Raw genomic sequence first — 280 nt, 5'->3', positions numbered from 1 at the left:
CACATGCATGCATGCATAACGGGCTTCTTTCAGTTTCCATCTACCAAATGCACTCACAAGGCTTTGCTCAGCCCTGGGCTATAGTGTTAGACACTTGCCCAAGATGCCACAAAACAACCTGTTCATTGATTTATAATGTAAGTGGCTTATGTTCTCTATATATCTTTAATGTGATTCTTAAAAAGAATTAGTGTAAAACAGTGTACGACAAAGTTTATGACCCTTTGAAATACAAATATAGTTAATTTCACCAGCTTCCACAGTTTCTTTCTGCTTTATT

This window comes from Octopus bimaculoides, chromosome 16 (genome assembly GCF_001194135.2).
Source record: "Octopus bimaculoides isolate UCB-OBI-ISO-001 chromosome 16, ASM119413v2, whole genome shotgun sequence".
Classification (NCBI taxonomy): Eukaryota; Metazoa; Mollusca; class Cephalopoda; order Octopoda; family Octopodidae; genus Octopus; species Octopus bimaculoides.
Note: the sequence above shows the minus strand (reverse complement) of the source record.